The sequence below is a fragment of the Hyperolius riggenbachi genome, chromosome 1, assembly GCF_040937935.1.
Source record: "Hyperolius riggenbachi isolate aHypRig1 chromosome 1, aHypRig1.pri, whole genome shotgun sequence".
NCBI lineage: Eukaryota > Metazoa > Chordata > Amphibia > Anura > Hyperoliidae > Hyperolius > Hyperolius riggenbachi.
In genome coordinates, this window is record NC_090646.1 from 619,801,942 (window position 1) to 619,813,963 (window position 12,022).

Here is a 12,022-nt window from a genome sequence, read left to right on the forward strand (position 1 = left end):
TCTTTGTCGTCAGGTCATTTGAGAGTTGTTTTGAGACCCCCATGTTGCTACTCTTCAGAGAAAATTAAAAGAGGAGGAAAATTTACAATTGACCCTCTATTGGAACTCAAATTGGCTTGGTAAGCTCAGTGACCCCTGACCTACATACACAGGTGAATTGGATTCACCTGTGTATGTAGGTCAGGGGTCACTGAGCTTACCAAGCCAATTTGAGTTCCAATAATTAGTTCTAAAGGTTTTGGAATCAATAAAATGCCAAATTTATGCACCTGCCTAATTTTATTTGAACAATTATTGCGCACTTTCTGCAAATCCAATAAACTTCATTTCACGTCTCAAATATCACTGTGTGTGTCTCCTACATGATATATTTAACTGACATTTTTTATTGCAACAACCAATGATTTATAAGATTGCCCAAACTTTCGCATCCCACTGTATCTTTCTATAACTCTGCTCCCCCCATAGTGTTGTTTTTTTTTATGTTTTATTTTCTAAATTTTTTGTATCTTTTAGCTAGTACTTATTGGGACACAGATAGATTAGGGGTGGATATGTTATTTTCCAATAGGATTAGCTTGATTGAGTAGTTTTTCGTTTACTGTTTGTGCCTATTTTTTTGCAGAGCTGGATGTAGCAAAGCGCATGGATGACATTTGTCTGTGCCAGATTCAGGGTGTTGATCCAGCACCAGGAAAAGCTGTTCCTGATGTAGAAAGTACTTGCTGTGGTTTTTTCGTTGACCTTGCGACTTGCGTCCGCAGTCTGTGGTGACAGTCGGGCAATTATCTGTGACAGATTGGTGACGGATGAAAGGTAGCAAAGAGGTAATAAAACGTTCCAGCGCACTTTGGTTCAGGTGAGCAGCAGAGAGAGGGATTTATGCTTCCAGCTGCCCAGAAATGGTGAATCTGTGCTGTACGCCACACTTGTTCCACCCTGGAGACTCAGCAACACATTTAATAAATGTCCCCCCTGTGTTTAGAGCTGTAGCTGCTCATCAGTGATATTCATGTCAGCTGGAAGACTCGTCTTCATTGCAGGGCTGTTAAGTACCTCAAGCTCTGACTCAGACAAGCCCCCTTGAAATCTTGGATGGTGACTACGGAGTGATGATGTCACAATTCCGCCCCTCCCCTAGATATACCTGTGGGAGAGCAAGAGTTGAAAGAAAGCAATAGCTGGAGGTGCCCAAAAACTAAAAAAAAAAAATGTAAAAAGCGTTAAAAATGATGTTTCTGGTTGACCTACCTTCATGAAGGTGACTCAAGTATAATTGAATTATTTAGCACAGTGGAAACCCCGTTTTGCAGGTCAATACCTCTTCATCAGGTCAGAACAGTACCATACTCAACCTACCTACCATTGTACTGACCTGATGAAGCAGTCTGGTCCTGCGCAATGCGTTGTCCACTGTGCTAAACACGTTTCCCTTTTAAATCATATGGGAGTCATCTTCATGAAGGTAGGCCAACACATAGCTTCATTTTGAAAAGTTTTTTTTTTTTTTTTAATAGTTTTATAATTTTTGGGCACCTCCAGTTATTGCTTTCCTTCAATCTTAATTATTCCTGTTGGGGGATTTAATTTTATGATTTAATCATAAGGTTTACACATACCCACACTTACCCGTTTTAGGCGCAACCTAAAAGCTCTCCTCTTCAGGCAAGCATACTCCACTATTTCCCTAATCCCACTAGAATGTTATGCTGGGCATACACTAAAAGTTTTTTCTTATCAATTGAGCCGCTGATGGCTTGATTGATAAGTTCCGACATGTCCGATTGCACGCCGGATCGATTTCACGCTCGATACCCGCGGGCAGGACAATGGAACTAAATGAGCGCAAGATAAGGAAGCGCCCGCGGGGAGGAACGGGAATCGATCCAGGCGCGTGCGGGGACGAGCGGGGACACGGCGGAAGTCGATCCGGCGGCTAATCGAGCCCCAGAAACGTATAGTGTATGCCCAGCATAAGGGATCTTTCTCCCTTTTGTTTTCTTAATTCTGTGTAATATGCATTATCTTACACCTCTATGTACAAATGTGTAATTTATTCGTTTACTGCATCAGCTGTAATCTACCATAGTCTTCTATGCGCTTGATTCACAAAAGAGTGCTAACTGTTAGCACGGCCGTTTTCACGTGAATTTTCGCGTTTGTGCGCAATCGTGAATTTTCACGTGCAATTAAACGGTTTTGCATGCAAACGCGAATTTTTGCGCATAAACGATAACAATTTCGTGCAAAAAATCGTGTTAGCGCGCGAAACCGCTTAATTGCACGTGAAAATTCACAATCGCGTACAAACGCAAAAATTTGCGTGAAAACGGCCGTGCTAACAGCACTCTCTTGTGAATCAAGCCCTATGTCTTCTATGTCTTCTGGAACAGGAATTACATTAAAGTGGAGCTGAACTCTTGCACAGGACAGAAGAATAAAATAGAGAGATGCACCCTGTGTGTATTTAGAGAGTTTAACCTGTCTAATTCCCCCTCATTTGTGTCTAATTACAAGTTGTAATTTGATCTCTCCCCTGTGTCACATGACTGCCATGACAGATAAGCTCATTTGAAAGCACAGGATGTTAACATTAAGTAGAAACAGTGCAGATTTATTGCAGGATTTGTATCAGCTGTAACATTTTTTTTATGTTTATAAATAAATGTTAATTATGCTGTTGCGTATATTTTAGAGCAGAGAGGAAGTTCTGAGTTCCTATCTGCTGTAAATCGAACGTGAACTCAGAACTTCCTCCCTGCTCTAAAAGATATACAACAGCATAACTTTTAAAGAAAAACATTTCTTTGTTAAAACCCACAGAACTTCTCCAATAAATATGTGGTGTGTCTACTTCCTGCTTTTATGGAAGCAAACAAAGGGTTAACATCTTCTGTTTACAAACTTCCTGAAGCTGCCGAGATTCCTGAGCTGGCATAGCTGAGGGATCAAATTACTTGCAGCCAGGGGGAATTATACAGGTTCTTCACTCTAAACACATTTAGGGAGAATAGATCTTTTTGGTTTAAAGGAGGTGACAGGGAGCATGAGACACAGTTCCAACTGTCCTGTGTCCTGCTCACCCCTCCCCATTGCTAGGCAACGAGAACAGCAACATCAGAAATCCCATCATGCTTTGCACAGCATCAGGGGAAAAATGCCCGGGCAGTTTTCTTTGATGGGGCGGAGCTTAGCTTTTGTGCAGCTAAAAATGAGGCTTTGGTAAGAAAAACAAAGTTCTGATGCTGTGAAACAGTTAAAGAAACACCAAGCCTTTTCAGTGCTGACAAGTAGATTTTTAGTGTGGAGCCGGTTCACTTTAATCTTTGTTTTCCTTGTGACTCGTGCAGGAGTTCAGGTCCACTTTAATTGTTGTATCGTTTATATTGTATTGTGATACCTTGTATTCTGCTATACAGCGCCACAAAAGATATAATATACATCAATATAAGATATAAATCAATATCATAAAAGATTAAGATATAAATCAATATCATAAAATAATATTGAGTTGTCGAATGCCGTACAAAAGTGAACTGGTTGAAGAATATCAGGCTTCAGCCTCCGTATTCAGAAGCAGAAGAAAGTGAGGCACTGAAGTGCTGCATATGGCTGGGCAGAGGGAGGAAAAGGCACCAGATGTATGGTCAAAATAGCAAATCAGCATGCTCAAAGGCTAAAGCAATTAACAGCATGTCAGTGTAATAGAAACAGGCGAGCTGGGCCCTGCTGCAATTACAACATTAAGGATGCGAACAGCAAGAGAGACCTGCCGGCCTTTTCACTGAGGCATTCGGTCTCCATAGGAGTGCTGTTGTGTGAAATGCCCATCAGGTCTCTCCTGCCCTTCACACCCTTCTGCCTTCATGCTATTCTGGTGATGTAAAGTTGTCTTTGGACTGACGTTTGAATAAAGGTCAGCAACTGCAGCAGTGCCTGACTCTCCTCTTTGTTATTAACTACTTATGCTGCATGGACATAGACCCTACATCCAGAAAAGCGGGTGCTAGGAAAAATTGACGCCACCGACAATCGCGCTTGTGCCAGCGGCAGCACCGATCGGTGCAAAGGACCACGTTGTCCCTGAACACTATTAGTGCTGCTTTAACCATCAATGATGACTGTTACAGCTAGTAAACACAAAAAGTTCCGATTAGTTTCGGGAATGACCGTGCGCATGTACGGCCAGAGAGGGTGGCGAGGGAGCCCACACACCTCATGAGCCTGGAGAAAGCCCCAGGTAAGTATAAATACACACATTCATTACATTTCAGGTACACTTTAAAGGCGTACATCAAAAAAGGGCGTCGGGAAAAAAGGGCGCGTGGTGTAAACGATAAGCAGTATTATCGTTTATAAAAATATTGTGTAGAATTTCGTTTACAAATAGTGTTTTAAGAATTTATAAATCATTAAATAATGTGTATGAGATCGACAATTCTTAAAACGTTAATCTTCCCTGTTTCTAAACTGAAACTTATAATTACGTTTGTTAAAAACCCTCCCTGTACCTATCCCTAACCCCTAGACCCCCTGGTGGTGCCTAAACCTAAGACCCCCCTGGTGGTGCCTAAACCTAAGACCCGCTGGTGGTGCCTAAACCTAAGACCCCCCTGGTGGTGCCTAAACCTAAGACCCCCCTGGTGGTGCCTAAACCTAAGACCCCCCTGTTGGTGCCTAAACCTAAGACCCCCCTGGTGGTGCCTAAACCTAAGACCCCCCTGTTGGTGCCTAAACCTAAGACCCCCCTGGTAGTGCCTAAACCTAAGACCCCCCTATGGATAATAATGTTTTACAAACATTAATAAATAAAAAATGTAAATAAAAAAATGTAAATAATTTTTTTGGGGGGATAATAATGTTTTAGAAATGTTTTAGAAATAGTGATTTAGTATCTTTATAAACGTTATTCGTCATGGGCTCATTTTGTAAAGTTAAATCATCACAAGCACAGTTATAAAACCTTAAAAATCTCCGGGCGCCGTTTGTAAAACGTTAATGATCTCCGGCGCCCTTTTTTCCCTGTTCAGCGCCCATTAAACGATATTTATAATGGGAGTGAATGGGGCGCCCTTTTTGTCCACTTGTCTCATGCGCCCAAATCTCCTGCTTCCACTTTAAAGAGTACTTCCAGTCAGAGCTTGTTATATCAGGCTTTGGGATTGATTCACAAAAGGGTGCTAAGTATTAGCACTCCAGTGAAAAGCCGCTTAGCACGTGCTAATATGCGTGTAAGAGTTTGCACGCGTAAAGTTTAGCTTCACGTGCAAAATCAGCCGCTTTGCGTGCTAAGTAGCGTGATAAGCTGAAGATTCAGCTCTAGTATGGACCGTGCAGGATAGCTCCGCCCCTGTACTGGGGAGGGGTGAGATGTATTGCTCCCCAGAGTTAAGAAGGGCCAAGAGAAAATTTTGAGAAAAGTCATTAAAGTTTTCCAACAACAAAGACTTTGAAGGATGAATTTATCAGTAGCAGCATCTTGTGTGAGTGTTACGGCTTCTGATGAGTGCTGTTAAAACAATCATTTTGTTCTGTATTGATAGTTCTTTCCATTATGTTCTGTAGAAGTCCAAGGGGAAAATGCTCTGTGCATAAGTATCCTACCTCTCTCTATAAAACACCCATAGATCCCGCAACACATATTTTATACTCTGACAGGTTAAAGCACTTTTTTTAAATCCTACTTGGCCTTAGAAAATATGATTTCAGCCTCTGGTCCTATTGTGTGTGAGTGCCAGCCACAGGCCTGCCTAGGTTTCTGTCTCGGGGATGGGTTTCATGGTGCTGAGCACAGATAAGAGTAGGTTGCCCCAACGACGACTGCGACTGGACAAAACTGAAAGCCAGACATTTATAAGCGTTTTCCACCAATCGATATGCACATTCCTGGATTCAGTTATATGTTTTTGTTATTATTATTATAAATATAAAGCGTATCTGAAGTGGTATGAAATGTAGCCACAAAGCAAAATAATGGAGTGTCTTGCTATTGTAGAGATAACACTGTACGAGGGGCTCACCTTACCTCTGTGTTGTTGTTATTATTATTATTTCCAACAAGCAAGCTACTTGTTGGGGATTTAACCACTTCCCCACCACAGGATATTTCTCCTAAAAAAACGGAGCAATTTTCACATCTATCGCGCTCCTCTTATTAATTCACCAATAACTATATCGCCACTTATAAGACCAAAATGAGAAACATTTTTTTCACCACAAATTAGGCTTTTTTTCTCAAAATGATTTTATGTCATCTGCATTTTAAAGGAAATAATAAGAATTTTTTATAAAAAAAAAAAAAAAAAATCATTATTTCACAGTTTTCAGCCATTATGGTTTTAAAATAAAAAGTGCTACTGTAACGATTGGTGTCAGCACACAGAGAGTATCTGATTATTGATGATCTGCAGAATCACCAATAATACAAGTATGACAAACCTCTGGACACCTAATGAAGTGTAAGTGCTTGGTGCAACTGTAAGGCTATCTCCCGTGGAGCGAGAGACACAGATACTACTGCAGCCAGTGCCCACCTGAGGGGCAGGCGGCCTCTGGCTGTGCAGGGACTATCTCTATGAGAGGAGGAGATAATCTTTCAGCCAGTGATTCCCTGATGGGCTGGAAATCAGACTGTACTGCAGCCAAGGATTCCCAGATGGATTGGGAATCAGACTGTACTGCAGCCAGTGGACTCCTATGGGATAGAGGCCACAGGCTGAACTGCAGGAAGGACTCTCTGAGGAGCAGGAGGTCCCTGCAGCTAACTGACACCTGGTGGATAATTGTCACGGGTAGTACAGACAGACTGATCACTCGAGGGATGAGTGACAGTCAGAAGGGTCAGACAGGCCAGGTCGGCAACACACAAGCAGACAAGGTACAGAGACAGAAGGCTGATTCGGTAACCGGGTACAGGCAAGGTTGGCAACTGGTAGACAGATAGGCAGAGGTACCGAATCAGAAAGCAAGAGAGAGGTCAACAGAGCCAGAGGTCATAACAGATATCAAGCACAATCCTAGTCTGAGGTGTGAGGACCTTGGTCTCGACAACCGGGCACTAGTCTATAGAATAACACAGTACCCTATACTAGGATGTGAGGTCCTTGGTCTCAACACCTGGGAACTGGTCTAAAGTATAACACAGTAAAGACACAGTAATCCTAAACTTGGGTGTGAGGTCCTTGGTCTCAACACCCTGGAACTGGTCTAAGGTATAACACAGTGATGACAAAGTAAACATCAAGAGCGGAATCTGGCTAAGTGTGAATTCCCAGTTCCAACTGGTTCTAACACACTGTAGGATCTGACTGAGGTCTGAGTGCTCACACGTAAGTATTCGCAACGGCAGACAACTAGCAACTGACAAGCAAGATCCATATATACACAGCGCTCCGCAGCGCCGTCCCCAGCCACTCAGCCAATCAGGAGTTCCGCTGGGATCAGCTGATCATCCTGATCAGCTGATACCTCTCCTGCTGGCATGAAGGTCCTGTCTTCTGGCGCGCGCGCGCGTAGCTCTCCATCCGTGTGCACTAGAAGGCCCAGGCAAACCAGACACATGTTGCTGTGCGGAAACCGCTGGTCTGAACGCGGAGACAGCCACCCCGCCGCCAGACTGCGCGGCGGCATCTCCGCTATTTATTACAGCTACGATAGATAAAATCAACACGTTTTATTTGCCCATTTGTCCCGCTTATTACAACATTTAAATTGTGTCCCTAGTACAATGTATGGTGATAATATTTTATCTGGAAATAAAGGTGTATTTTTTCCATTTAGTGTTTTTAATACTATATTAATAATTACGAACCTTGATTTGCAAAAATGGCTGTATACCATCATGACATACATATTAAAAAGTCCATAAGGTAACTATTTATGTAATTTTTTAAGTGTTGTAACTTTTTTTCAAACAAGTGTTTTATTTTGGTAACTATAGCGTAGGAGTGTAAGGGGTTAAAATGAATAAAAATGTATGCATTTCTATATATACTATTGTATGGGGGTACATTTTTGGCACAAGATGGTGCTACACTTAATTGCTGACTGAGTACTGCAAACAGTACACGGAAGTAGCAAGTGTAAGTATTTACTTTCACTTTGTTAATGAAAGCCGACATCTTGCTGATTTCATTTCATTCATCACAGGCATGAATTTAGCTATAGTAAAATATTGGTATTTATTACCAGTTTTTTTTACGATCCTGCTTTATACTTTAATAGTATAAAGCAGGATAGATCAGCTTTGCTCAATGCCCACATTTGCAGGCGCCCTCTTATTATGTACGCTTGCCAAAGGCTTACAATCTGAAGGGAGGGGTTGGAGACACGAGGAGGGGAGCCGCATTGAGAGGTTTTGAGCAGAAAGAGTTAGGGCATCGATGAGAGGGGGCTAGGCCTTCTTGAAGAGGTGAGTTTTGAGGGCCTGTTTGAAGGTATTGAAGGAGGGGGCAAGCCTGGTGGGGAGTGGGAGTGAGTTCCACGGGATAGGGGAGGCTCCAGTGAAGTCCTGTATTTGTGCATAGGAGTGCGCGATGCCTGGGATGGTGAGAAGGAGTCATTGGAGGAGGGGAGTGGGCAGGTATGTATCTGCTGACCAGGTCAAAGATGTAAGTTGGGAAGGACTTGTGTATAGATTTGTAGGCCAGACATAGGCGTCAATTCACCAGAGAGGATTTACTAAGAGAAAAAAGGTAGGTAGTTTATCTCATGAGGTATTTTAACACTCTGGAGTCAATTCACCAGTGTGAGAGGATAGAGAGAAAAATGTTCGATAGCAGGGGATAATGGAGAGATATGCATGAGGAAAGTGTGAGAAAGCAGAGAGTTAGGTAATCGGTATTAATGATTTACATGGGATACTTTTCCTCTCTGTAAGCTTGAAAGTGAAGCATTGTGGGTAGGAGGCGGAGTTTTACCACTACGTGACCAGAGTATTCCCGCCTTTTACTGCCGGATCATATCATAAATCATATCACGAGTGAGTCTGAACTTCTTCACCACCTCTGTCTCAGTAAAATTATCAAGAACTGTTCTCTCACGAAAAATACGAAGGGCGATTAAACAGACCCTCCTCCTGCACCTTCGTCTCCTCATAGTAGAAGCAAGCTCTAAGGCCTAGTGCACACCAGAGCGGTTCGGCTGCGTTTTGTGATCCGCTTGCGGCTGCGGATACGCTTGGGTAATGTATTTCAATAGGCTGGTGCACACCAGAGCGGGAGGCGTTTTGCAGAAACGCATACTCCCGGGCTGCTGCAGATTTTGGATTGTGGAGGCGTTTCTGCCTCAATGTTAAGTATAGGAAAAACGCAAACCGCTCTGAAAAATGGCACTTCAGAGCGGTTTGCCAGGCGGTTTTTGTTACAGTAGCTGTTCAGTAACAGCTTTACTGTAACAATACATGAAATCTACTACACCAAAAACGCTTCACAAAACCGCAAAATGCTAGCTGAAACGCTACAGAAAAATAAGAAAGCGTTTCAAAATCTGCTAGCATTTTGTGGATCTGCTAGCGTTTTTTGGTGTGCACCAGGCCTAACAGAGTAAGCTCAAAAGGCTCCATCTTGCACAGCAGCAGCTGCTGTGTGAAAACCACGCTATCTCCAGGTTCATTCAGGGGATAAAGAGATGAAAAAATAACGAATGGCCACACCCCCTTTCTTCCCTGGTGAATCGTGATTTGGAGAAAAACTAACTACTAACTATCACTTATTTATCTCATACTTATCTCACATTTATCTCTTGCATTTCTCTCTGTCGATATTTTCCCCTATACTTCTGGAGAATTGCTATTTGGAGATATCATCACAGGAGGTAAATTACCTCCCAAGAGATAAATAGGTTGGTAACCTCTGGTGAATTGACGCCATAGGCTTGCACTTGTTATGAGCACAGGCTTCTTGGTACAGCAGACTAGTAAGGGGTAATTTTCAGGGGCATAGCAATAGGGGTTGCAGAGGTTGCGACTGCTTCGGGGCCCTGAAGGGCCCTCCCTCAACTTTAGTATTAGCTCTCTATTGGTCATGTGCTCATGATAATCACTTCTATGGATACTTTGGATAGTGGTAATCATAAACAAACTGTTCCCCATCCCCTTCTTGCACTGTGGTTGTCATTGGCAGGTTTTGGTGCACCGTATCAATTGTTATGTAAAGAGTGCTTGGGAAGAGGGGGGGGGGGGGGGGGGCTCATTGTAAAACTTACATCGGGACCCACAGCTCCTTAGCTACGCCACTGGTCACTTTCATACAATCTCCAGTTCATATTAACAGATGAAAGTCAGAAAGTATGTTTTTTTCTTTTGCTTAGTAAAAGAACACAGCACTCTGGGAAAGTGAGAGTTTCTGAGATCGGTAGAGATGGCCCGAACTGTTCGCCCGCGAACGGTTCCCGGCGAACTTCCGTGGTTCGCAGAGAACTGCAAACTTTTGCGGAAGTTCGATTCGCCCCCATAGTGCATCATTAGGTTCAACTTTGACCCTCTATATCACAGCCAGCAGGCACATTGTAGCCAATCAGGCTACACTCCCTCCTGGAGGCCCACCCCCCCTTATAAAAGGCAGGCAGCATCAGGCATTGGACTCACTTGTGTGCCTGCAGTAATTAGAGAAGGGAGAGCTGCTTCTGCTGTTGCAGAGAGAGCTATAGGGAAAGCTTAGTTAGGTTCTTGTAGGCTTGTTAGCTTGCTCCTTGCTGATTCTTATTGCTAAAAAACACCCCTCAACAGCTCTTTTGAGAGCTAATGTTCTTGTGATCTATTTTTTTTTCTTTTTTTTTGCGGCCCACTTGCATTATATACAGCCCTGTCAGTCAGTCGCAGCTGGCCTTTGGAACTTTAATTCCTACTGTGCTACTGCCAGGCCCAGCACATTCAGTGACTACCTGTGTGTGTGACAGGCAGCTGCACATTTCTATTCCCAATGACTGCACCTGTTCACTGTTCAGTGCACCTACCTACCTATACCTATGTGAGTGCATGCATTGTTAATACCACCAGTCATTGCACCTGCCATTGCAGTCCGTGTGTGTGTGTGACAGGCAGCTTCACATTTGTAATCCCAATCACTGCACCTGTTCACTGTTCAGTGCACCTACCTACCTATACCTATGTGAGCGCACGCATTGTTAATACCACCAGTCATTACACCTGTCATTGCAGTCCGTGTGTGTGTGTGACAGACAGCTCCACATTTGTAATCCCAATCACTGCACCTGTTCACTGTTCAGTGCACCTACCTACCTATACCTATGTGAGCGCACGCATTGTTAATACCACCAGTCATTGCACCTGCCATTGCAGTCCGTGTGTGTGTGTGACAGGCAGCTGCACATTTGTAATACCAGTCACTGCAACCTGTTAACTGCACCTGTGTAACCGCACATTGTTGTACTAGCAATCACTGCATACCTGTTCACTGCACCTGTTTAACCGTACATTGTATTAGTCAAGTCAGTGCATACCTTTCACTTCATTTCCCCAATACGGACAAAACAAAAGGCAGAGCCAGAGGCAGGGCACCTGGCAGGTCTGTTCGAGGTCACGCTGTCGTGATTTTGTGCAGCCCTCGACCAAAGTACAGTGTTCAGAAGAAGGCATGTGCCATCAACCCCCTATATTGTCAGGACATAGTTGACTATTTAACACAGAACACCTCATCTTTCTCACACAGAAGCGTGACATATCTTCCTCCTCCTGCTCTGATTCTGGCACCCCACTTAACACTCAGTCAGCCGCCACCACCAAAGTGCCATCACCCCAGGGCTCAGCGGTGTGGAAATTTTTGTGTGTGCCTGCCTCAGAGGAGAGCAATGCCATCTGTACTCTCTGCCACCGAAAACTGAGCCGTGGAAAGACCAAGACCCGCGTAGGTACAACTACCTTATGAAGGCGCATGATTATAAAGCACAAACTGCAATGGGATGACCACCTGAGGAAAAGCAGCACACAAAAGCAAAGCCACACACCGCAGTGGAAGATACCAGGCCACAATTATTTCTCAAAAAAGGTGATACCTAACTGTAC